At 37.4% G+C, this 27,779-nt stretch overlaps 1 long non-coding RNA gene across 1 annotated transcript in view; it reads right to left on the reverse strand.

Annotated features, from left to right (window-relative positions):
* The window catches only part of LOC148957016 (uncharacterized), a 93,110-nt gene that overhangs the window by 38,255 nt on the left and 27,076 nt on the right, over window positions 1–27,779 (reverse strand). The window contains exons 2-4 of the long non-coding RNA XR_016142466.1: window positions 9,311–9,459; window positions 2,973–3,045; window positions 1,767–1,910 (exon numbers count right to left, since the gene is read on the reverse strand). This is a non-coding gene — a long non-coding RNA (uncharacterized LOC148957016). The remainder of the gene's footprint in view (window positions 1–1,766; window positions 1,911–2,972; window positions 3,046–9,310; window positions 9,460–27,779) is intronic.

Below are 27,779 nucleotides of genomic sequence, written 5' to 3' on the forward strand. Positions count from 1 at the left end.
TGGGCGTCCTCGTCAATAATTTTCCCCGAACTGTTGGACAGGAAAGTAAGCACGGTCGAGGATTTTCTGAACATAGCGCGCGGGAATTTCTGTAAAGTCTCTAGAGTTCCACATGGGGTAGCAGTTTATCGCAATTCTACTAAATGCAGCCTCAAAATAATCTCTACACTGGAACTTACCTTCCTGAAGCCAGGGAACGAATTGAATGGTGAATACTGCCAGTAGGATCAAAGGACCTGAATAGTGGTGAGTATTTCTATTAAACGGCCGTCAAAACTTGGACACCTTTAAAAGTAAAGTTAGATTCTGGGAAAAAAATTGTCTGGCTTATTTTTGGCTTGTTTTTCAAAGGCTGCGGCTTACTTTTTTCTTCATGATCTGGCAACACTGGTATATAGAACAGCTTGGTTTTAAAGTCTAAATAAAATTCTTTTGGACTTAGTTTGTAGAGTAAAGGCAATAGCTAAACTATTTGGCTAACTAATTTAGACTATTAATCACCCTGCAAAGCAATCAAATACCTAAGTCCTGATCAATAGGTAGGCTCAAGTCACCAAAGGCACGGGTATAATAAGTCAAACACATGGAACTGGATGAGATTCCTATAGTGAGCTTAGAGGCTAGGCTTCTCGTTTTTACCTCCCTCATTGATCACTCTGTTTTTAAAGTGTTTTTTTCAGTTGATTGTTTTTAAAGATTAAATATACAACCAAAGTAGGGGCATGGGATACTTTCAAGCTCTGACCTCCTCTGTACCCTACTTCCACAATTTGAAAGAATTTTACGAAAATATTTATGAAAGTAGGCATATATTTGTCTTAACTTTGAAGACAAAATCTTTAGTTTGGCATTGAATCCTGTTTGTGTCCTATCTTACTGAAACAAGTTCTAGGAGAAGCAAACCGTAGGCTGGAGCTTTTTTTAAGACCAGTCCATTTAGCTTTACAATAAGACGTGAAGTAGGATATATAAACTTGAAAATAGTTTTTAAAAGTTGAAGCCTTATTACTATAGATATTAAGGCTTTCTATAATAAATTGAGTAACATTGCTACTGCAAACAGTTAGTGACACAAGGAACTGTGGAATTTTCAAAAAGTTCATATTTCTGGTTTATATTGCCCACCCCCCCCTTCCCATTACTCCCAACTGTCACACGTACAAGTAATAAGTTAATTGGAACCAAATGACGAGGTCTGTCACTAACCAATACTTCTAATGAGAGGATAAGCAGAATAAATGCAAACAAAATAACAAAATGTTGCAATTTTTTATCAGATATTATCTCACCTGGGATGTGCCTCTATTTTTACTAAGTGTTGGATTACAGTGCGTGAAACCACAATAATTATTTAAAAAAAACAGTTCACCAACGATTTGTTCCAGCTATGTTCAGTTTTCCCAACAGCTTCGGATTTAGAAGTGATACAAAGTAATAGTGCCACTTTGTCACAATTCTTTTGTATAAAATAAAACTGCCGTCGTCATGTCTAAGGGTCCCACATGAAATTGTTAAAATTTAAAGATAATTTTCAAAACAATCTGCTAATTTATTCTTAGATCATACTTTAATTATGCTTCAATTTTGCTGATCCTCATTTTTTCAAAACATGGCAACAGTTTTTTTTTTAATTATCTCACAAAAGTGATTATGTCAGATTAAATTTTACATGCAACATTGCCAATATTTATCTCGCCCAATATTCTATTTAGCATTTACCAAAACCCCAATTTTTTACTATTAACCAAAAAGTAACAAATATTAACCTTTTTTGGAGTTTATCCTTTGAATAACGGCATGCTTAAAACCTTTACAGGATTCAGATATATGTGGCTGATCAATCCATTTTTCACAGCAGCCTAGCATAGAATCCATAAACTTCTAACATCTTTCTTCACAGTAATTATTAGCTACAAAATTTAATGTGCATTAAAATAAATAAAGTTAAGACATCTATAAGCAAAAACATTATATAATTCGTAATTTTCTGTGGATCTAAGAATATCATTAATCTAAAAACAATATTGTGATGTTTATATAAAAAATAGGTTATATTTATTTAGAGTGTAGGTTGACATAAAACCAAAGGCAAAAACTTAAATTGCAATCATCAAGGTAAATCTCATAGTTAGCATCCAGGGTTAACCTGGCTAATCTCAAATATGAGGACAAAACAGAGTGCCTCACAACTTACCAAACAAGGTTTGAAATTTTTTATTTGTGGCTTAATTTTCTTTACCTATCAACGAAATGTAACTGAAAGTAAAATAAAGATGACACAATTGTTCTTTTAACAAGGCTCACACTCTTTAACATATTCACACTCTTTACCCTACTTTCAAATACATCAACCAAAATCTCAGGCAATTTTTTATGCAACATATCAAACAGGGAAGAGACCAGTAAAAAAACTTCAGAAAATCAAAGAAAAGGCTTAAGCTATTATGACATTAATTTTGTGAATTTTCTTACTTCTACCCCAATACCAAACTTGTAAGAAAACCTGTAAATACATCAGTTGATTTTTGGTTTGGGGGAAGGGAAGAAAATTCCCTTCAGTCCTCTCAAAAGAGTAATATTCTGTTTCTTATATATTGCCAGTCATCTGACAGGCTTTTGAGCTAGCTTTACATATGCGCGTGAGTGCCTGATAACACAGAAAATTAAGATAGAAGCTTCATTTTAAAGAACAGGTAAATTATTGCACAGCCTACAGCTCATAGAAAACCAATTTTTCCCCTCTCTTACTCTCTTAAAAAGGGTAATTAGTTCATTGTTTCCCAAATAACATTTAGAAATCTAGATTAAATTTCGAATTATGTTGATAGTTCTGAGGGGATTGACTCACTTTTTCTAATTCCTCTTTTGTATCAGCTTGTTACAAACCTATACATTTTTCCAACAGATAACACAAAAACTCAAAATCAATACATAGTATGCCTACTGGACTTGGTTGAACTAAAAAATCCTACCTTTAAGACAGATTTGGATGTCACATGCATGACTTTTGCATAGATCCATGATTAATAATTATTGGTACAATCCCTAGAATATTGAAAAGCATAAACAGAAGTGGAAAGAAAAACAGAAAGTGCAATGCACCTAAAAATAGAAGACAGCGCATGGAAAAAACAGCAAAATAACATCAGGAACTCTTTTAGCTCTATTTTTCTTGTTCAAAGAAAAATTCATACAAATATTACAATTCTAATCTATGGTAAGCTTCCATATTGTGGTATTTTATGCTTTAGAATGTAGACTAGGACCTTTTTATACAGAAAATTATTATTAAAAAACAGCAGAACAATAATGGCATTTTGTCAGGCCAATATATTTGTCTAAAGAAATTGAACAGTTTCTTTTGTTCCAACATTTTGTTTACCTCTACAAGGGATTAAACCAAGCAGTTATATAAACAATAAAAGAAAAACATCATAGGCATGTACCTGAGCATAAGAATCCTTAAAAAATATTGCTAGCATGTTTTCTTTAGAAAACAGCAACCCCTAAGTATTTACCAAAGAACATAAATATAGGGAAAAGACATGGATCAAAGCTAAAGCTGCCCAGAAAAAAATATGCTGTATATTGCTGTATAAAACAGCAAAATAACATCAGGAACTCACTCCGGAGTCTGTTTAGTCTCCGGAGTGTTGACATCTTTTTGGATCTAGAGAACTTTAAAACCAGCTGTGAAATTGTATTAATTCAGTGCCTTGAGCTATAATATATTCAGTGACCTTGAGGATTACAGAAATTTCACAATACTCTGCTACGGATTATAATCTAAAGTAAACTTATTGATGTGGACGGGTTGCTTTGTTTGGATTTGGTGATACGGTGGCAACAACAGGTAAGACATTTCCGTGTTTTGAACAATTTTTTTTTAGTTCGAATTTTAAGGGAAAGAAAAGGAAGGAAAGAAGGGAAAGAGGAATGATTATTTGGCTAATAAAATAGTTTAATGGCCAAATTTCATTGTTTTTTCGCTGATTAGTGACAGCCTGTGCAGAAGAGGACGGGAACAAACACAAGAGCCGTATCGGTACCGGCCAGATATTGATCCTTAAACTGCTGGGGAAAGGCAATTTGGGTACCGGCACTTCCCACAGGTTTTGTTGGCTGTACCTCGTCAGCATTCATTCTGTGTAGTTCATTCAGCATTCATTCACCCAAGAAACGAGTGAATAGCCAGAGGCGATACGTATATGTTTGCGAATACTTTTTGGACCGGTTTTGGATGTGATTAAGGACTTGGATTGTTAATTGTTGTGACATCATTGGATACGATTGAATTTAATTTGGATAGATTATAAGCGAAAGAAAATGGCGAAAATCAAGTATTTATATAGCCCTTCTTTAAATTTCATCCAGCGTTCACTTAAATTCAAAGATATTCCCCATGAATCGGTTGTAAGGACTGCCGTGAGATTTTTTGATAAGGAATCTGTCACACAAGCCGTAAGATTTATACGAGATCAATTAGATAAAGATGGAACCATTTTGAAAGAGCGTAGAAGCACAATAAATGCATCTGTTTTCGTAGAAGATGCGATTCATGCTATGAAGGAATTGGACGCTAAGGGTGATTTCCCTTTCAAATTCACTATTTATGATCCATCTGAGACTCCTTCCATACCTCACAATGTATTTACCTCATTAACGTGCAAACTAAACGAATGTGGTGAAAAAATGAATTCATGGCTAGACTGATGCAACGCTAGTTTTGACACTGAAACGTGGCCTACTCCCAGCAAATCTCTAAGTATCCCGCTTCACGTAAAAGAAGCACCACCCGAAATCTATAAATCGTGCCAAAAGCAGAAAGAATTTCTTGATTCCAATGGTGCATCCGGAAAAGTACAGAAGGTAGTTACAAGAAGCGAAGCGCTGGTGTTATATGTTAGAACCGAGCATGATGCAGAAGCTATAGCTAATAGCATAAAATCGAATTCCGTGGCTGTAGTTAAAGTCCATAAACCGAAATTCCTGGCAGTGGCTAAATTTGTCCCTGAAGATACGACAAACGAGGAGATTGAGTCTGCTATGGAAGGGATCCAAGAAGCGAAACGCTAAGGTACTAGCAAGTCAGTCAAGCTAACATTCAGAGCCAAAGAAGCTCTTGAAAAAGCACTGAAATATGGCGTTTACGTCGGTTATTGCCATATCAAGGTGGACAAATATGTTGCCACCCCTCTGAGGTGTTTTAAAGGCCAAAAGTTTGACCACTTGCAACGAGATTGTCCTAACAATGCGAAGTGTTCCAGGTGCTCCGGCGATCACGAAAACCCTAAGGACAATCCATGTGTCCGTGATACTAAATGTGCTAATTGCTCTGGAAAGCATCCATGTTATAGCTCGCAATGCCCGGTTTATAAAAGACAATTAGAGGCTAGTTCAAACAAACGTAAGCAATGAATGCAACTATCTCGCTTTATAGCAGAAATATATACGGGCACGCTCCACACAAGCTGTCTCTTTTAAGTGATCTAGTAACCAAGCATAGCATAATATACATTCAGGAACATTTGATAACATCTGATCATTCAGCAATCCTTGACCAAACTCCAGGAAAGGACTATTTTTTGCAGCCTGCTATCCGCAACAGCTCAGTTGGAAGGCCAAGTGGCGGAATCTTCATCATTGCAGACTCCAATTTGCAATGCACGCTAATTGATTCATGCGATTCTTTTTCTGCAATCAGAGTTCCTGGTCCAAATGGCTTTATAGTCATATCAGTGTACCTCCCTACAAATTATCATGATGTCCTCTCAGAAAGGCGTTATACGAAGGCTTGTGCGAGACTCAGGAGGTTGACTGAACAGTACAAGTTAGAAAAGATTATTATCAGTGGGGACTTCAACTGTCAGATTTTAGATGATGATCGTTTTTTCACCATATTAAGGGGGTGTCTGCCAGACGCTATGGCCCTGGTTCCAAAATCCCGGTCCTTCACGTTTGTTCACAGCGCATCCCTGGATACATCAGATATCGATCACTTTTTCGTAAATTTCTTACTTCCGACCGGGATTAAAGCCATTGTTGACTCGGAACACAATTGTAGCGATCACCTTGGGATTAGCTTAATGGTACCATTCTCCACCTACAAGCGTTGCCCCAGGCGATCATGGTTTATCAAGAGTGAATGGCAAAGGATAGATCAGTCCTTGTACAAAGATATTCTTGACTCAACTCTTGCTAAAATCAAAGTACCGTTCCATTTGCTTACTCATGGCCAAAATGAAGACAGACTAGCCCTGAACATCTTTTGCTCCGAAATTGTTCATTCGATGAAGCTTGTGGAATCTGCCGCTGTTCCAGTGGCAAAAGTGTACCCCAACACTCCTAAAAAGGGATGGGATAACCCAAATGTCAAGTTTGCCAAGAAGAGATCCAAGTTCTGGTACGAATTGTGGAAGGACTGCGACAAACCCCGCTCTGGAGTAGTTTTTCAGTGCTTTCGACATGCCAAAAAAGAATTCAAATGTACTGTCGAGAATATGCAAGTCCAGCAAGTGGAGAAGTTGTCTTGTGATTGCAGGAGTGACCCAAACATCTTATGGAAGCGATTCCAATTTAACAGTGCCGACGCTGATGTGTAAAGTCCCATTCTCGATGAAAGTTGGGTAAACCATAACAAGGACGTGTTTGCGCCACCACCCGACGAGCTGGACTCCGTATATAAATCTGAGTTAGATAGGCAATTAATCAGCGCAAAACTCCGCCGCAGTGCTGTCATTGTTTCTAACCGGCATATTGAGATAATAGTGAGAAAATTTATAAAGAACAAGTCTCCAGGGCTCGATGGGATCATTCCGAGGCACTTACAGCACGACACAGAACTTCTACATGAGTAATTAGCCTTACTATTCCAAATGAGCATCGAGCAGGGACTCACACCTGCCAACTTTCATGGTTGCCGCACATCCGATATTCTGAAAAAGAATCGAGATCCCTTGCTTTGTAAAAGCTCACAGACCAATCACAGTTTCATCAGTTATCAGCAAAATATTTGAGAAGGTACTGTTGCCCCATATTACGTCAAACGCTCTAATGGGAGACAAACAACTTGGATTCAGAAATGGGTTGGGCTGTGGACACGCCCATTGGCTACTAAGAAGAATAATGAGGTCTACATCTTTAGTTAAAGAGCCACTCTTTGCCTGCAGTGTCGACATTTCCGCTGTGTTCGATTCTGTCGTCCACTCGCAAGCACTGTGGTGCCTCTTAGATTCAGGAGTCGACCCCCACATTGTCCTTGTTCTCCATGACTGGTACTCCCACACGCATATTCACCTAGCTTTGGGATGGGAAACAATTGCCAGTCACCGCAAGCAAAAGCTTTCTGAACCCATTCGGCTCTTCAAAGGAGTTCGGGAAGGATCTGCTCTAAGCCCTATTATCTTTAATTCTGCGATTTACTCTGTAACTAAATTCGTTCGTGGGACCTTCATTTTGGAGGGCTTGGATCTAAGTTTCATTTCTTATGCAGATGACTTGTCGCTCCTAAGCAGCACGCTGAGGGGTCTACAAGAGAATCTTCGTCTCTTAGTGACCCTATACAGAAGAATAGGACTACGAGTTAACATAGAGAAAACCGAATTTATCGTAATTAGCGGCACCAACTCGACCAATTCCAATCTTGTCCTTGACGGTATCAGAATCCAGCAGTCCCAGCCCCTAAAATACCTTGGTATCACGTATGGCCAGACGCCTAGGTCAACTAGAGGCTTGTTGGCTGAATCAGTCTGTAAATCTATCCACTCACCATATGGAAAAGTTAAGCTCCCACAAATTATTTTTAGTGTTTACTTGTTTTTAGGAGTTTTGTGCTTGTATTAAATGGTTTTTTTCGTTTTCAATATATTTGATGTTGACTAGCCGCTTTGAAAGATGTTTCAAAAGCGTCTTTTGGTCAATGTCCCAATTGAGAAGAAAAATAACCTTTAGTTTCTGAGATTTCAAGATGGACATATTTTGAACATATTTAAGATAAATCATGGACATATTTTGGCAAAAAATGACATAATTTTGGATAGTCAAGGGACAAATTTATGGACCAAAAAGTTGGCAACCCTGCTTGTTACGTTTCTGTGATTTGTTAGTTAACATTAGTTTTTGGCAATGTGTAGATTAACAGTTCTGTTTCCACTATACTTTTATACTAACAAAAACAATCATTTGGCTTTCTTAGTTTGAAATTGGGTTACAGGAAAAAAGCCATGAAGACCTAATGTAAGAGAAAGAAACTTTACTAATGATATATTCTCTTTTCAGGCCATGTGTTTTTGCCACAAGCTGAATGGAAGAAGGCCAGCACAATATTTGCCACGTTGCCAATATATCGTGTTGTATACATATCTCAGCGTGATGGATTTGAATATCAATGGAGGGCCAAATATTATCTAGAGATTATGAACAAAAAGTAATATATTCGTCACCCCCCCCTTCCCGGTCCATCATAGTAAAATGATGGGAAAGAGAAAATTTAAATTAATTGGCACTTCAAATTAACCCTGTCTCACCCCAACCAATCAAGAAGTGAAGTAGATTAATCCTAAGAAAATACACCTAAGGGTGATAAAAATGTAATACTTCAGAAATGAATTTGGGCTATATATTTGCACATTAGGGGGGGGGGGGTAAAGTACAGTGGGTCTGCATGCAAAATTTGGTAGCCACAATTATTCTGATATTATGATGTAAGAATTGTTTTCTGACCTCACACTGTCTAAATAACCTCCCCCCCTTAATTTGAAAATATATAGCCAAAATTACATATTTTTCACATATTTTATCACTTCTCTCTGTCTTTTCTCATGCTAAGCTAAAAAAAACTGTCGATGGTCTGAGTACGTCATACAAGTACCACAATTTGCACTCTGCTAAAATAATTACATTTTTTGTTAATCCTGACCGGATCTTTTCTAACCCTTTTTTTAACCTCTTTTCACTAAATAAAGTCCAGTCAACACCACTATCCTTGCCACCCCTCCCCTTGAAAAATTACTTTTAGCTCTTTATGGCAGAGAATCCTAGTTCGCAATTTTCTTATCTTAATTCATCCAGTATATGTCAAGTAACTATGTTTAGTTCGTATGATGAATTTGAAAGGTTGAGTAAGCTGTACGTAGAATTTGAAAACCAATTCAAAAACGACAATGCAAAAATAAAACAGATAAGAAAAAAGGCTAAGAGATGCGCTAACGAAATAAAAAAAGCTACTGGGTCCGAGATTAACCAAATCAGAACTGGCTATGAACCCGGAACTTGCAGACACATTACAACAACTATTATTATCAGGATTTACTTGTTACTGTAGAGTGACTCAAACTTCTATCTTTGTAGTCTGGAAGAGAGCTCACTATCCAATGTGCTATAGCAACTGATAGTAAAGAAGTAATAATAGGGTTGATGATGTGTCTAGACATTCCTCACGCAGTGACATCGGCAGGACTCCTAAATTTAGTACAAAAGATCTCAATTCTCTGTTGGGGATGACAAGTACATACTAGTATATTGTTCAACTTATGAGTTGAACCATAATCCACATGCTAGCTACCACTGCAACTCGGATAAATTACAAACTGGAAAAAGCCTACGGTTTTTTCTTTTTTGGAATAGTAAGAGACGATCCTCAAATAATCAGGCAGCAAACTAGGTTTATAATTTGTTCTTTAACATAAATTTCATTAATAGGATATTTTAATATATCCTATATGGTCTAGAGGTTGGGATGGCTCTCACCAAGTAGGCTTGAGTTCAATTTCTGTATGGGAAATTTTTACTTATGATGATTTCTTAAGGAACATAATGAAATTTCTTAATGTAATAAAAATATTTTTTTTTAATTACAAAAGGTTTTTAACCTCATTAATTTCCTTTAAAATGAGCCATTGAACAACTCTCTACGATGTTCCAGTTCCATGGTATCTGTTGAATTACTAACCTATACTATAATTAAGTGGCGTATAAAATTTAATATAGGTGAGACGTCGTTCTTTATTATAATACGTGTGAGTAATTTACCTTCTAAGAAATGGATCGAGGGGTGAATTCCTCTTTTTACGAGTTTGGGGTTTTTATATTTCTTAACATTGGACTTGATCGTCTCTTACTAGGTTGCTAGCTACCGCTGCACCCCGAACCCGGATATCTACCCACTCTATTGGGGACGAAAACTTTTTGTTTGGCCTACAATTATTTTGAAATTATTCTTGTTTCTTCTTATTAAGCTAAATTTCAATTTTTCCAGTTTTGGGTGATTTGCCTTGGACTGTGGGCTGGTTTGGTGTCCCTTAACATTGTCCCAAATTTCTCTCTCACTCACTCTAGCACTTTTTCACGGATGTCTAATACCGTGAATGGTTTAGACTGTTGCTCAGCGGTAACCCTTTGGTAAACATATACCAACAATATAATTTTTTCATTTTCACATGGAATCCCAATTTAGCCCATGTCGGTCACTTAAAATTCAAGCTTCTCTCTTCGGTTGTCTCAGTCCACCAGTCTGAATGGTTGAAATCCAATAGCTCAGATATTGGGGTCTCACTCCACCAGCGTGAATGGTTGAAATCCACCCCCAAAAAATTGTCCCAAATTCTTCTCTCACCTTAGCAGTGGTTAACGGAAGCCTTAGGTAGTGAATTACTAGACTGCTGCTCAACCGTTAACCATCCACCATCCATCAATCACGCTCAATTTTTCTTAGTGACCACCTCATTTTTAATTAATTATTAAACAAAATTTGGATATTTTCAGAATTGGGATCTCAAGTCCACCAGCCTGAAAGGAGGAAATCCACTAGCCATTTCATCTCATACCAAACACTCAGCGGTGGTCCACCACTTTCATCACTACTAATCGCTAGCCATTTTTTTTTTAATGGGGCCCCATGTCCACCGCTTCCATTGCTAACCATCACTAACCCAAAAGTCTCAGTCCACCAGCCTGAATTGTTGAAATCCACCAGCTCAGAATAGGGGTCTGTAATTTTAATATGATATCCACATGAAATATTTGAGTGTCTTCCTTGCCTCTCGCTTATAATATTTCCCCTGTCTAGCCACCACCCCAATCCAGCATCCAAAACCTTTTCCAAAAATTGACTAATAGTTGGCACTAGGCTTAATGGGCGATAATTAATATGCATTATGTGGTCACGCTTCTTAATTAACGTCTTTATTACTGACATATTCCACGCTGCTGGCCATCTGAACGAATCTAGGACTGCATTGAACAGACATAAGAGAATCAGCTATGGGGATCCTATTAATTATTTGTACGTAGTAAAGGGGATTCCGTCAGTACCTGTAGAAGATCCTCCATAGTGACTCTTAATACTGTTATTAAATTCTTCCTCTGTACCGTGAGTAAAACGCGATGTATTTAAAATACGAAAATAAAGTTCCTTCTTTCTAAAGATAATTCCGACTTCCTCTAATTAAGTTAAATCTAGTTTCAAAAATGAAAAGTCCTTAATCAGCAAAGAGAAAAAGTGCAGTCAGCCCCAGACAAAGAACGGCGCTGTCCAAGCTTTGAATTTTGCGGAGAAGAGTGGTAATAAAAAAACTATAAAATCCAATGTTTTCGCAGGAAGTCTTAAGTGATAAGAGTGTGTGAACGTCTAAATCATCAGAAATAATTAAGATAAATTATTGGACGAAGGGTTCGCATCCTTGGTCCACTCGAGCCAATTGTGAGCCAGCACTTTTCATCGCTACAAATGGCGCGGTCAGAAATTGGAGGAATATTTGCGAACTAATTACGCTATAAACTTTGTAATTTAAATTTAATTATTGGAGAGATACAGACACATAAGTAAAGTGATTAGGCCTATAACCGCTAAGCTACCACAGGAAACCCCTTAAGATATCTCATAGGAGACAATAGCTTCCCCCAAAGTCAAAAGGATAAGTAAAAAAATAAATTTGTTTCGAATTATTCAAAAGCAAAAAAAATGCAAGAGGATTTAGAAGAAAAATTAATGGCACAAAAGTTGGTCGCGAAAAATATAGAAATAGCAAAGTCTATCCCGGAGTACAATGGTCAGTCAGTTATTGACGAATTTAATATCCAATTGACCCAGTTTGTACAACCAACAAAAACAGAGCTAGAAGCGTTAGTCGACATGCTCCTCCTACGATTAAAAGGCCAGGCCTCAACCTTTTTGAAGCAGATTGAACATACTATAGGCGACGACGCCAGCTTGCCAATAAATACGGTTGATAAATTGTTAAAAGTATTCAAAGATAGATTTATCGAAACCAGTTCCGCAAATAAATTAAAACACGGAACGGCGAGCTTTGATTATTCACAAAATATAAGAGAATATCTTGATAATATACGCATTTCGGTAGAGGCAAAATACGGAACAGGTTCTGGGCAACTGTATGAAAAAGTCATACTAAATACCTTTTTGCAAGGGCTACCCCCAAAACTATATAGAGTGGTAATATCCAAAAATAATCAGATATTGGATCTCGCAGTTCAGGAGGTAGAGCGATTAATCGAAGTCGACACGATGGTCGCAAATCAGAGCAAAGCAAAAATAAATAGCCTAGGTGATTCAAACGAGAACCTAATCTTCAAGGGTGATCAGGAGTCTCCCAATTTCTTTTCAAGGGATAACTCCCCAGTGCCACAAAGAAATAAAACACAAGAACCCGCTAGGCAGAAAACAGAACGTTTTCAGCCTGTCAAACAATCCAATCATGAAAATAACCATACAATAATAAGATGCTATAATTGCAATCAACCTTGGCACATCGTGAGAGAGTGCCATTATGTCTCCAACCGCATACCAAGAATTGCTGTCGGCAGTAGGCAAAATTATGGCAACCATTTGTTCGGAAGAACAAATTTTAGCGCCAGTGGTGCACTAGGCTATAGCCAGGGAAGATTGCGCCAAGCAGTACCCTACAACAAGTACCAACCAAATTTGTATAACCCTACCCCCAACAGACAAATTAATTACCGAATTGAAAACCCAAATACTCGCCAAAGCCAATATAATGCGAGAATGCTATATAAAAATCACAAAAATTTGCCGATTGGAAATGAAAATTTTGCAAGTCGACGGCATGGGCAGTCAGCGCCGGCAAGCGGCACTGACACAGTACATTCACGTTACCATAATAATACATGGCGAAGACAGACAGACGTAAATCAATTAGATATGCCTACGGAAATTCATACGTCTGAATACCTATTAAAGGCACCGACACATGAAATAAATCCTCAGGGAAACTTTTCAGGCCCCTCAGAAATATAAATTGGACCCAGACGGTGGCCAGAATATTTAATAGGTCCAAAACAATGGTAGTGCCATCTTGTAATGATAATAATAACAAGTTACCTATATTTAATGATTTTTGTATAGAAAACGTTTACTTTGAGGCCTTAGTTGACAGCGGAGCTACAGTAAATTATCATAAACTCATGCTTATTTAATATGTTGCCTCGGCACATTAGGCAACAGAGGAGCCCTAATAATCCCAATTTAAATAGTGTGACAGGCCATAAATTGGGTACAAGAGGTTCAATTTGCCTAAACGTAAAAAGTGACAATAGGATCTTCCAGACAAATTTTATAATATGCGATAACTATCCGTATGAGGCAATTATAGGCAAAAATTTTCTAAGGTCTAATAGAATACTATTAGAAGTGGCTAATGAAAAGCATGTCTACCTAGCTAAGGTAGGAGAAGAGATTTCTGCCTTAAGAAATTGTAACAGAGGTTACGAAAACAACGTAACAGTAAACAAAATTTCTGGTTGTATAATGTCGCAGTATTTTGAACCTCATGTCTCGCAAGGACACGGCATAGTTGGAAATTTGTTCAATTATTCTGAGAGATTGCAGAGATGAAATAAATTAAAATAATAAAAGTATTGAATCTGCGAAGATAAAAATAGGAGATATGCGACAGTACAGGTCAAACGAAATCAAGAAAATAGCGGAATTATGAAAAAACATAGTAAAACCCAACGTGACGCCACAAGATGCCGCAATGGCGCAGCATAGCGCCAGTAAGAATCTAATAAACAATGAAAATAAAGAAAAATATTACGAATTTCGCGATAAGGAAAACAAAAGTCACTCCCAAAACGATGCAAAAAATTCAAATATCACAGATAAATATCCAAGTCCTAGATTACGATTTTGAACATTTAAAAGGTAAACAAAACGCAGCTTGTGACTTTTTGAGTAGATACCCAGAAAATATTCCGTCGGAAGCTGAAGAAAATGAAGTTAACGCTAGAAATGCTGAGAGCAAACATGGATGTAACAAAAACAAAATCAAACACACGGTAAAAGAAGATAAGATTAACTGTTGCCCCTCGTCGTTAAAAAATATAAAAAGAAAGCAAAAAAAGGACGAAATGCGTTCAGCACTTATTAATTATTTTGTGAATGACGATGCGTTACCGGATAAATTCTAAACTCTTAGAAAAGAGATAGATAATTTTTACTATGATCTTAATGAAGAAATACTGTGTAGAATCGTGACTGCTGAGACAAATAGAAACCAAACCTCAATAATACCTGTATTACCATAAAAACTTAATAGTGCCTGCATTTGAATATTTTCATTCAGATATAGGTGGACATTTAGGAGTAATAAAAACTTTCCATAAATTAAAACAATATTTTTACGTGCCGTCGGCAATGACAAAACTTATAGATTTTGTAAGTACATGCAAAGCGTGTAACTTAAGAAAAATCCCCCCAGCTTATCCTAATCCTCCAATGGGAAGGGTCCCGGTAGCAAAGTATCCCTTCGATATTATCTCATTTGACTTATACGGAACGAGCGGAGGCTTGCCTGTTTCTAGCAGAGGCGATGCTTTTATTCTTTCAGTTATAGACCATTTTTCCGGATTTACTTTTTCAAAAGCATTAAAAAATCAAGGTGCTTATGCCACCAGTAAGGCGTTAGCGAAATTATTTTTACAATTAGGTGTTCCAAATGAAATTTTGAGTGATAACGGGAGCAATTTTGTTTCAAAGGTAGCAAAAGACTTAATGAGTTTTCTTAATATAGAGGAAATGGTGACAGCTCCGTACCACCCACAAGTTAAAGGTAAAATAGAAAATAGGCATAAAATATTTTCAAACGTATTAAGTATCTATACAAAAGACAATAAGAACGATTGGGATCAATTCTTATCTTATTTAACTAACGTAATCAACACTGCTTATTCCGAATCAACCAAAGACAACCCATTTTATTTACTTGTTGGTCGTGATTTTAGAATCCCGTATAATGAGATTATTGAATCTCGGCAGTATCATAATAGGTTGGAAGATTACAAACAAGAATTCATAAATAGGATGAGGAAAACTTATAAAATATTTAGGCAAGAGCTGGAAAAATGTAAAATAAACCAAAAGCTAAGAAACCAACCCAAAGTCAAGGGGAGTATAGATTTCAAAGTAGGAGACTGCGTCTACCTAAAGAACGAAGCAAAAATGGAAGGAAAAAAACTTTCCAACAAATATTCTGGACCATACAGAATAGTCAAAAAGTGCAATAACGATTATACTTTTAAAATGGAAAACCCCGATAGCGGAAGAACTTACAAGGCACACGTTAGGAGAATAAAAAGAGCCAAATTTCCGGAAAGATGGGTATCACATCCCTCCTCTACTGATTCGTCAGATTCGGAAAGTGAGCCACCTAAATCAAGATTGGCAGAGCTAAAACCCTTGAATTTTAAACAAGATTATTTTGAAGATAACAGTGACGAGGAAAACTTTGAAGAATTTTTAGCAATGAAAAATCTAGTCATTCCTAAGAAAAAATCCCTAATACCAGGATTTTTTCCTGATATAAAAACACCAAAAAAAAGTTATTCATCGGCGAGCGCAGGAGATTTAGATTATACAATATCTCCAAAAACCCAATTTTTCCCCGATAAAATTTCGACCCCATGCCCCCCCAAAAGATATCCAGACGATATGGTTTCCCCTGCAACACCAATAGAAAGGACCCTGTCTTTACAGGAGGAATTAAACAGAGCTGTAGAAACCCTGGTATTACTGTAAAGAAAACTCCCCCCAAAGATTCAACTAAAACAAACCTGCGAGAAGCTATGAATTTAATAACATTCCCCATAAAAACGAGTCTAAGTACATTGCCCGAGAATAAAACTCCCAAGGATGACCAGCAAGGTCAATATCATGATATAACTGTGTCCTAGGTCAAACCTAAACAGTGGACTTCATGGAGGGAAACCCTAGTGCAAAAAATGCCCCATCCCCCTGAAGACAAGGCATTCAAACAGTGGAGGAACCCCACTAAAACTCTTGATTCCTCCCAAAGCTCTCAAGAATATTTCAAATCTCCCGAGTTGAAAAATCAAGACGAGGACTTAGAGAATAAACCTTCTACTTCCAGGGCAGTAAAAATTTACGAAGGAAGGGCAGGTGATACCTTAAAAAGTGCCACCTCTAAAAGTTCTAATCCGGATTCGTCGGAAACCAATTCCAAAGAGTCTGACGGCAAATCAGGCCATATAGTAGTCAAAGAAATAGGGAAATCAAGACCGACTTCAGCAGCTGCACACGCGAAACAAACGAAATTAAAGGGGGAAGAATTCTTGAAAAAACAATACAAAAAGTTTTACCTTATTTCGCAGGCAGAACCAAAAAAGAAAAAACCGCAAGAAACCGAGGAGAAAATAACGACACAGTCAGGCAGAATGGTTAAAGAACCTGACAGATGGAAATATCCCTAATTAATGTAAAGACAAATTTAAAATCCCTTATAAAAATCAACTTATGATCCACCATAACAAATTTAACAGTGTACAAGTAAAGTTAACAAAGTCAATATTAATGAAAAAAAATAATAATACAAGTGATGTCAAAACGTTGACGATCAGGGAGAAAGGCCCAAGGTGGGAAGCTCGTGTTCGACCGATGGTGACAAATAGTGTTTTTGAGTCCTGTGTGGTACATTCTGCCTACTAGGTAGCTACCTTACGAAAATCAACTATACCCCTATAAACGTGAATTAATCAGTTGGATAACCTATAATGTACCCAGTTATCGAGATCAATAACGGAACTTATATCATGGGGAGGGGAGGTTCGGTCTCCCCTACCGACCATCCCCTACAAAACTAAATGAAACCATCCCCTACTCAGTATTAAGTTGGGTAATCAAATCTAAATAGACGGACCACGTCTTTTGGGAAGTCTGGGAGGGAGCTCGCCCTCAAGCAGCGTTAGGTTTGTTGCGGGCGTGCAAAATTTACAAACGAAGACCAAAAATTAGCGTATGTGGATGATAGATACGGATTATTCTCATCCAATTTCTGGTGGAACATGCTACTGGCCGTATGTTTCGTATTCGCGAACTTTCCTGACCATAAGAACCCTATTGACTTGTATTTACGGAAAAATCCTGAGATTAAGAAGACGAAAACCAAGAGAACAACACGGGGAAACAGCTGAAATGCAGAGGTTAAACCCGGAACCTCATGAGAACGTCTAAGCCAAGAAAAAGGGGAAGACATTAGAAAACGAGTGGGTATAGAGGTCTCCACTCGTCCTTGCTATGTCTTGTTCCTCTCAATGTAAGGTTGTTTGCGTAAAACCGTGTGGCTATGACGCTGCAACATGCGTTTCTTAAACAGCAAGGACGTGCGTGAACAATGCAGGCATGAAATATGTTGTAAAATTAGACCTCAAAAATTAACCATGTAGCATAAACTCTGTTTAAATGATTATTTTAAATCTAATGTAAAATTAGCTAAGTGTTGAAAGAAGTTAAAATAAAGTGTATGTAGCAGTTTAAATTAGAGAGCATGATGAGACTACACTTAAAGTCAAAGAATTAATCTTTTATATGGTCGTTAGACTATAACAATTTAGAAGAAACTTCTATGTACTGAATTTCCCAATGGGAACTTTGCATGAAAATTTCGTTTTGTGTACTAATATTAGTGTATTTATTTAACTCTGTCTCGTAGCGTAAAAATCATGTACCCAATCGATACGTGACTCATTTGTACTATGAGTATTAACTTTAAAGAACATATGATTCTGCCTCGTTATTTTTATTACAGGAAGTGGATTGACACATTGGATATTGAGCATTACAATGAGTTGCCCAGTGCAGATAAAACCTAGTAGCATCTATTTTCATTATACCTCAACCAACGAAGAGTACTCACCATACACTCTAGGCAATTTTCATCCCAGCTTTGTCTACGAAAACAACAGTTACCTTTGGTCATTGTTCTTTCGACCACGAACCATTTTACGTATCAGGTAACATTATATTCAAATCTCAGTATCCAGCGCTTTATCAAACTATATAATCACAAAAAACCTGAGAACCCCCTCGACCAGCACAAGATATAAGTACATAAATATCGCCTTTGATAATCATTATGGACCCATATACCATATGACTGTATAGTCATGATATTTGATGACCCAAAAAATATTTATGTGTCACAGACTTACGCGTCGAATCCCTTTTCGACCATCACTCGAAATCCATCTTATCCCTTCTGTGCGGAAAGTGCATATCTCTGTTATCCCATAAATATGACGAGATAATTTCTGCAAAACAGACCTGGAAACCAAAATTAACCCCAGTGACCAACCGCTCAGTGACAATTTACCCCTCCCACAAGTTAAAGACAATATGTAGATGGAGTCACTATAGTATCTCTGTTATTCCATAAATATGACGAGATAATTTCTGAAAAATGGACCTGCAAACCAAAATTAATCTCAGTGACCAACCCCTCAGTGACAATATACCCCTCCCACAAGTTAAAGACAATATGTTGAAAGAGTCACTGTAGTTATATGTCGACCAGTTCAAAACACAAACTTCAATTCCCCCGTGATTAACATAGGAATTACCGCAAAGGTTAATTGACACAAGCCATGAGCTAACAATTTTATAAGAGACACAAATGAACAATTTTATGCGAGAATACATTCTCTACGTGCCTCAAAATATCCCAAAATGATATGCTGATAAGAAATTAACCGCACTCCCAGTGTTCGACCCCTTAATGATAATGATAAGGCACCCTACGAACTATGAAAAAGCAGGTGAGAATGAACCCTGATAACATATCCCACACCTGTAGTTGGAAGCATCATTTCCCAGTAGACAATTAGAGAAAGCTCATCGTATGAACACAATCGTGCTTGAACTGTCCCATGAAGAAACCATAACGTAAGTGCTTTAAAAAAATTTTGCCAAGCCGAAAAGAGTGAAGGACAATAATTTACAACAGAAGGATTGAGTACACTAAAGACTCGAAGGTAATGAAATAGATGTGAATTTACATATGTTACTTCTTAATAACTTTGAAAACTCAAAAATCCCAATATCCTATCGTTAACGTTGCGTAGCAAACATCCCCAGTAAAAGTGTTTTATATTACCAGTGAAAATGGTAAACCCAATATTGTGTGTTTTAAATCGTTTTTGTATGTAGCGTTAGATGTCTAGATAGAGTTATGTGTAGCGTTGTCGAGCTATTCATTTAATGTAGCGTAGATGGAAAGTAGTGTGCCATATAGACAGCAAAAAAAAGCCATGTAAAAAGTGAATTCAAAAAAATCTTATGTGGAGGTAGAATAGCCCTAACCTTGTTTGAAATGTAAAAGTAATCAGTGTTAAATGTATAAAAAAAATCTTTAGTGTAGTAGTTAGCCTAGAACCATGGATTATCTTAGTCTGGTAGATGAATTTTATATAGGGATGTAGAATAAAATAAAAAAACTAATAGAGAAAATTTTTAGCACTCCTGATTAAGCCATAACATAAATATAAAATAATTATGTAGAAGAAATAGTTAATAAATTGCGAACATTTTAAAAGCCCAAAAGCAAGCAAGTACTAATGACGGGACGTCAATAATTGATGGGAAGGGTAATATGTACCGTGAGTAAAACATGATGTATTTAAAATACCAGAATAAAGTTCCTTCTTTCTAAAGATAATTCCGACTTCCTCTAATTAAGTTAAATCTAGTTTCAAAAATGAAAAGTCCTTAATCAGCAAAGAGAAAAAGTGCAGTCAGACCCACGCAAAGAACGGCACTATCCAAGCTTTGAATTTCACCGAGAAGAGAGGTAATAAAAAAAACTATAAAATACAATGTTTTTGCAGGAAGTCTTAAGTGATAAGAGTGTGGGAACGTCTAAATCATCAGAAATAATTAAGACAAATTATTGGACGAAGGGTTCGCATCCTTGGGCCACTCAAGCCAATTGTGAGCCAGTTCTTGCAGCGCAGGACAAAAAAACTACGTTTGATAGTGGGGTAAAAGTGCTTTTTGAAAGGATTGGTAAATCAGATTTAGAACCATTCAGATAGAATTCTTAAATTCTTTCATTGTTGTATCTCAGTCACCGTTATTGTCATTTGAAGTGACCTACTGCTGTTCACATAAATATGTAATTCTCAATAAATCTGTTGCCTCTTTACCTGTGCTTATTTCATTTTATGTGTCTGTATCCAGCCTAATAATAGGTAATTAGTTTGCAAATCTCCAAGGACGTTCCCAGGGAATCTGATCTCCAGATAGCTCAAGAAAAAGAGATCACGTTTATATGGCTATACATTTTGTTGTCTCTCATTAGTTGAGGATGGCATATGCCTTGTTGGCAAGATCTTTAGCGCTATAAGCGGTGCTATTGGAGAACTTATAAGGTGTAAGTTCACAGCTTCAGGGTACGATATTAGATTTGAGGCGGTCAATATTTATTACCACAATTAGCCAAATCCAATTTTTTCATCGCTACACCTCTAACCTTCTGTATGAACTGGTAAGAAGGCTCTGGGAGTTGAAATTCATTAACAGCTGGATTGGTCGACTGAACCACCATTGACTTGTCATGTGGTGGGCCCTGGGTAAATCGAAATTTTTCAATGGTGTCCCAGAGTATTTGATATCATTTTCTTCTGTCTTCACTTTAAATGATAAAAATAATCATCTTTTGGCATCCCTGTGAAATACAATACCACTAATGATGTACTAATAATGAGTTCTGATGATATAGAAAAATAGACAAAGAAATACGAAATTCTGAAGAAAATTTTGTCCTGGTTATGACAACCCTTGAAAACGGTTAATAAGTAGTGGACCAAACGCTACTCATAAAGTTTTGACACTACTCTGTCATCTCCTCAAAAAAGCAAATGCTGGCCACTTTGGTGAATCTACAAGATTCACCAAAATGGCCACCATTTGCTTCTTTGAGGAGATGACAGAGTAGTGTTAATACCTTATGAGTAGCGTTTGGTGCACTACTTATATTAACCGTTTCAACTACTTATTAACAATTATTATTAATTGTTGCTCTCGTTTCACTTGTTAGTGTAGAGCGACTCAAACTTCTATCTTCATTGTCAGGAAGACAGCTCACTAGCCAATGCGCTACAGCAACTGATTGTAAACAAGTAATTATAGGGTTGATGATGTGTCTAGAAATTCCTCACGCAGTCACATCGGCAGGTTTCCTAAATTTAGTACAAAAAATCTCAATTCTTTGTTGGGGATGAAATGTACATAGAAGTATATTGTTCCACTTCTGAGGCGAACCATAATCCATATTAACCAAAAGCTGAAATACGCGCTTTGAAAAAAAAACTTCTTGCATCAATGAATACCAGTAGCTTAAATTGGGGGAGGGGGTATTTGTATAGTAATCTGGGTTGCAGCGGTAGCTGGCAACCTAGTAAGAGCCGATCACGTCCAATGTTAAGAATCTGGGTTGCAGCTGTAGCTAGCAACCAAGTAAGAGACGATCACTTCCAATGTTAAGAAATATAATAGCCCATAACTCCTAACAGAAAGTCGGATCAATACAAAAAGTACACCATTATAACCGCCTTGTCCAAATCCAATATATAGGAAACTTACCGTCCTTTTGCATGAATAACAAAGAAATTATATTGGCTTGAAAAATAAGAAAATTGACTTTAACCACGTTATTCTCCACAAACCGGTTTTCTTTCTTCTTCTTCTTCTTCTTCTACTTTTCCATAGATAGCTTGGCACTGGAACATCGTAGAGAGCTGTTCAATGGCTTATTTTAGAGGAAATTAATTGGGTTAAAACCTTTTGTAATTTTTGTAACCTTTTGTAACATCGTAGAGAAAAAATAATTATCTTTTTGGCATCCCTGCTTTCAATAAAAAAAGAAAAAAGGAGGTATTATCATTTAAAAAAGATATCCCCCTATCCCCCCCCTATATAGGCAATAATTTACAATTTATTTATGAATTATTATTTTAGGGTAACTTCCGTTAAAATCTTTAATTCCCAAACCTTGTACATAGCTTAGTCTAGAGCTAAATTTTGACTCACTAAAAGGGTTTCTCTTTTTTTTTGGGGGGGGGGGTGGGGTAAAAATGCTTCAGAAAAAAGATTGTATTTTCTATCAGGTGTTCAACAATTGAGTATTAAAAATTAAGAAAATCTTATCTAAAAACAGTAAAAGAATTACATTGAAAGACGATCGTTGGAATAACAAACAATTGCATACATTGGAATTAGTTAGGTACTTCATTGTTTGAGGTTCGTCTCTTACTATTTCAAAGAAGAAAAGGCCGTAAGATTTTTCCTGTTTGCAATCAGTTTATTATCCGGGTTGCAGTGGTAGCTAGTTACATTCAGAAACTATCTGTAGCCCATAGTAATTGAAAAAAGGGTTGTACAGTAAGGACCGAACTCTTGCCCATAACAACTAAATTGATAAGGAAAAGAATCCGGGTTGCAGTGGTAGGAAGCAACCTAGTAAGAGACGATCACGTCCATTGTTAAAAAATACAATAACCCTTCCTAAAAAATATCCGGGTTGCAGTACAGTCGGAACCGAACTCTTGCCCATAATAACTGAATTGACAAGGAAAAGATACATTAAGGACCAATACTGTGATAGGGAATTGTGTAAGTATTCTCAGAATCATATTGTTATTAATAGTTTGATAGAGGATCAATAAAAATAATCATAAATTGAGTTAGTTAAGTATTTCCAAACAAGCCTTGTCCATGATTTGAACCAAGGACCTTCTGCACCCGAACCAGGAGTCATAACCCTAAGCCAAATGGCCATGGAACTTTAGCTTAATTAGTAGGTACAACCGGCCCACAGTCCAAGGCAAATGACCCAAAACTGGAAAAATTGAAAATTGCTCACATTGCAGAGCTGAGCTGTGTGAATAAATAGGTACTATTTGGAAGATGATTGGAGAGGGACTGGGTTGAGAGAAGCATAATACAAGGGTACAATTATATAGAAACCCAAAAATTGGGCTTGTATGATGGATTTGTTTTCTAAGCTTAGCCCCATTTTCTGAATTTCAACCATTAAGACTGGTGGACTAAGACCCCAATTCTGTGGTAGTGGATTTCAACCATTAAGGCTGGTGGACTAAGACCCAAATTTTGAGCTATTGGATTTCAACCATTCAGGCTGGTGGACTGAGACTCCAAGTAAAAGCTAGTGGATTTAAACCCTTAAGGCTGGTGGACTGAGACCCCAATTCTGAGCTAGTGGATTTCAACAATTCAGGCTGGTGGACTGAGACTTTTGTACCGGCCGGGGTGTTGCAAACAGTAGAGCAGTAATTTACACTGCGATCCCCTGAGACTAAGCCTACGACTGGAAGATTTGTCTTGCCAGCGGACAAGTCCCCCAAATTTACTTGAATTGGTCGTAAGGGAATTGTGTATTGAGAGTAAAAGGGGTGAGTACAAAGCACTCAAAAATAAATGGGGTCTTTCTAAACCCATTTTATGGGTAGCAGAAATTAGGATGACTCAGCGAGTGTCAAGACTCGGGGAATCTCTTGACACGGGCAGTGAACGGGAATAAAAACTATTCCGTTCTCTTTCTATATGTTTGTCAATCCCAGGCAGTAATTTGGTGTTTTTGTGCGACTTATGCGGGTGCCATTCGGGCACCCTCACTTTTAATTTGAATCAGGCAAATTGTATTAAGTGAAGTTTTTGGTCTTAGAGTCCAAGCGTGTTTCCCTGTGTACGCTTCGTGCACACAGGGAGAGTATTTTCCATAACGAAGTCGAAGCCGAGGGCCTTGACCGAGTCCGTTGATTTTGAATTGAAGTTATCAAGTGTTTTGCAATAGGTTGCATAAGCTGCATCAAGACACTGGGTAATTGTAGATAGAGAAAAGCCAAGACAGATAGTCCAAGTAATTGAGAGGCAAATGTTTAAATGGCCGGGGCACGGGTAAATGGCAGGAGTATGCATGACTCTCTTATTGGACACATACTTGTTATCAAGTATTTTGCAATAGGTTGCATAGGCTGCATCAAGACGCTGGGTAATTGTAGACAGAGAAAAGCCAAGACTGATAGTCCAAGTAATTGAGAGGCAAATGTTTAAATGGCCGAGGCACGGATAAATGGCAGGAGTATGCATGACTCTCTTATTGGACACATACTTGTTAGGTTAGTTTTGAAAAGGCATGCCTGCCTAGAGTCTTAGGCATGCTGATCAAGAATTCAAAAATTGACATAAGACTGTTAGATTGCCTCTATCGAGAGGCAAACAAGGAATTCCCTTCTATAGTCTTAAGAAGGTTCACCAATAATTTAGAATTGACATAGGACCATAAATTTGCTTGAAATAACAGGCAAACAATCGTTTAAAGCCATCTTTATCTTTCAAATAGTACTTATACTTTGCCTAAGCTTAGCCGCCCATTTTGAAAAAAAATTGAATTTGTCGCAAATTTTAAAAATTTTTGGGTCACTTGCCCAAGACTCTGGGCGGGTGGGCGCCCCCAAATATTGCCCCAAATTCCTCTCTCAATTTAGCACTTGTTCACGGATGCCCAGCGTCTCCAATCACTTTCCCAATAGTATCTATTCATTGTCTCTCTCAGCTCAGTTTCGCAATCTGAGCCAATTTCCACTTTTTCAAGTTTAAAGTCACTTGCCTGAGACTCTGGGCAGGTGAGGTGGGCACCTCCAAAAATTGTCCTAACTTCCAATCTCGCCTTAGAACTTATTCACGGATAGCTAAAACCTTCAACGATTAAACTGTTGCACTATTGGTAACCTTCCATGCGCTACACACATACCAACAATATTTTTTTTCAGTTTCAAATGGGGTCCCAATCTAGCCCATTTCCATTGCTTAGCATTCATCTTACAGTCATAACAACAATATTTTTTCATTTTCACATGGGGTCCCAATCTAGCTCATGTCCATCACTTAGCATTCAGGCTTTGACAAATAAAGCCCAGATAGTTAGACCCCAACGCTCCAATCTGAACACTCAACAGAAAAAAATGTCCAAATTTTTTCAAATAATTAATTAAAAATTTGCATTTTGAACCCCTGCCGATAATCCACAGACCTTATAATAGGGGGTCACCATACATTGAAAATAGTGAAAAATGAAATTTGCTCAGAATGCTGGACTGAGATGAGGCAATAAATAGATTCTATTTGGAAAGTGACTGGAGACGACGGGCATCCCCTCCCTGCCTATCCCGAAGAGAGAAGATTGAATATTAAGCGAGCGACATGGGCTAAATTGGGATTCCATGTGAAAATGAAAAAATAATATTGTTGTTATATGTTTACTGAAGGGTTACCGCCTGAGCAACAGTCTAAACCATTCAAGGCATTAGACATAAGTGAACAAGTGCTAGAGTGAGTAAGAGAGAAATTTTGGGACAAGTTTTGGGGACGCCCAACCGGCCCACAGTCCCAGGCAAATGACCCAAAACTTGAAAAATTGAAATTTGCTCAGATTGCGGGGCTGAGCTGTGCCAATGAATAGGTACTATTTGGAAGATGATTGGAGAGAGACTAGGTTGAGAGAAGCATAGTATAAGGGTACAATTATATAGAAACCCAAATATTGGGCTTGTATGATGGATTCGTTGCCTAAGCTTAGCCCCACGTTGTGAATTTCAAACATTAAGGCTGGTGGACTAAGACCCCAAATCTAAGCTAGTGGATTTCAACCATTCAGACTGGTCGACTGAGACTTTTGGGTTAGCGATGGTTAGCGATGGAAGCGCTGGACTTGTGGCCTCATTTGAAAAAAATTGGGGTTATCGATGGTTAGCGATGGAAGCGGTCGACCGCCGCTGATTGTATGGTATGAGATAAAATGGCAAGTGGATTTCAACATTTCAGGCTGGTGGACTTGAGACCCCAATTCTGAAAATGTCTAAATTTTGTTAATACTTAATTAAAAATTTGCATCCTGAACCCCTGCCGATAATCCACAGACCTTATATGTGCGGGTCACTATTGAAAAGAAAAATTGAGCTTGATTGATGAATGCTGGATGGTTAGCGCTTGAGCAGCAGTCTAGTCTTTCACTACCTAAAGCAAGCTTCCGTTAACCACTGCTAATGTGAGAAAAGAATTTGGGACAATTTTTTGGGGGTGGATTTCAACCATTCAGGCTGGTGGACTAAAACCCCGATTCTGAGCTAGTGGATTTAAACCATTAAGGCTGGTGGACTGAGACCCTCGAAGAGAGAAGGTTGAATGTTAAGAAATGGACCAGGTTTAGAGAGACTTTGTTGAGAGAAGCATAATATAAGGGTACAATTATATAGAAAACCCAAAAATTGGGCTTGCATGATGGACTAGATGCCTAAGATTAGCCCCACATTCTGAATTTCAACCATTAAGACTGGTGGACTAAGACCCCAATTCTGAGGTAGTGGATTTAAACCATTCAGGCTGGTCGACTAAGACCCCAATTCTGATCTATTGGATTTCAACCATTCAGGCTGGTGGACTGAGACCCCAACTATGAGCTAGTGGATTTATACCATTCAGGCTGGTGGACTGAGATCCCAATTCTGAGCTAGTGGATTTCAACAATTCAGGCTGGTGGACTGAGACTTTTGGGTTAGCGATATTTAGCATGAAAGCATTGAACATGGGGCCCCATTTGAAAATATAAAAAAATTGGGTTAGCGATGGTTAGCGAAGGAAGCGGTGAACCGCCACTGAATGTATGGTATGAGTTGAAATCAATTAATCAATCAATAAATCATTTTATTAATACTAAACTGTATTAAAAACGTAAAGAAAAATTATTTGGCCCAAGAAGCTTGGCTTGTTTTGGGCCTTACAACACAACAATAAAGCCCTAAAACAACAATAAATATTACTCTAAATCAAAAAATATATATGAAATAAAGATTAAAGAGAATAAACACTAATATACAGTAAAAAAAAAATAATAAAAATAACAATAACGATACATAAGGGAAAAACACAAAAGGAGAAGCACTAGGAAAAGAGAAAAGAGGGAAAATAAACGAAGGAGAGAAAAATTACTAAGCTGGAAAGACACGACGAATAACTGCCTTTGCAGACAGAAATAACGGGACATCCGGTGGGATTGAATTCCATAATTGAATTGATTTATAAAAAGGAGACATCTGGGCTGCTGTAGATGAACGTTTGGACAAAATAAGTCTATGAGAAGAACTATGTAAAAAAGTAGAGTACCTACCTGAGCCTGTCCGTGGAAAAAATTGCTGCAGAGGCGGTGGAAGTGTACCTAGAAAAGCAGAATGCACTAAATAAAGATTACTTTTACCCACAATACGATCCAGCGGAGCTATTCCAGTATCATTATAAAGATCAGAGGAAGGGTAAATCCGAGGGAGAAGAAAAGTAGCCTTCACTGCCCTATTTTGCGCTCTTTGAAGTGAGCAGAGAAGAGATTTATTAGTATTACCCCAGACAGAGCAGCGATAAGAAAGGTAAGGAAATGTAAAAG

Source organism: Artemia sp. Qi Xiang Cuo, chromosome 1 (assembly GCF_049724085.1).
Source record: "Artemia sp. Qi Xiang Cuo chromosome 1, ASM4972408v1, whole genome shotgun sequence".
NCBI lineage: Eukaryota > Metazoa > Arthropoda > Branchiopoda > Anostraca > Artemiidae > Artemia > Artemia sp. Qi Xiang Cuo.